The following is a 347-nucleotide window of genomic DNA, read 5'->3' on the forward strand; positions in this document are numbered from 1 at the left end:
ATAAGATCAATACACAAACACAGTGATTCCAGTGTCGCCTGGGCTCCGCTGAACCAGCACAAGGCAGAGGAAACACTGGGCTCTGTCACAGTCTGGTGCCATTTAACAGGGCAAACAATACCTGCTTCTGTGAAGCCCTTCCTATCACTTAACACGAGCACCTAAATAAAGTGCTCACAACTCACTGTTGTAGATAGGCGGCAACAAACAGATTGGCCACCTTTGCCCTTCATGGTTCAGTATTTCCACCTAACCAGGTCCAAACAATATCTGTGAAACCCATTTCAAAAGAGAGTAATACTGATATATTGTGTGTATTATATTATAAAAACATTATATTATTTTAT

The 347-nt window shown here is 41.2% G+C and overlaps 1 protein-coding gene across 1 annotated transcript in view; it reads right to left on the reverse strand.

Annotated features, from left to right (window-relative positions):
- The window catches only part of pxk (PX domain containing serine/threonine kinase), a 23,366-nt gene that overhangs the window by 22,010 nt on the left and 1,009 nt on the right, over positions 1-347 (reverse strand). The window lies entirely within an intron of this gene.

The sequence above is a fragment of the Anarrhichthys ocellatus genome, unplaced genomic scaffold, assembly GCF_004355925.1.
Source record: "Anarrhichthys ocellatus isolate YVR2014 unplaced genomic scaffold, GSC_Weel_1.0 scaffold1, whole genome shotgun sequence".
Taxonomy (NCBI): Eukaryota; Metazoa; Chordata; class Actinopteri; order Perciformes; family Anarhichadidae; genus Anarrhichthys; species Anarrhichthys ocellatus.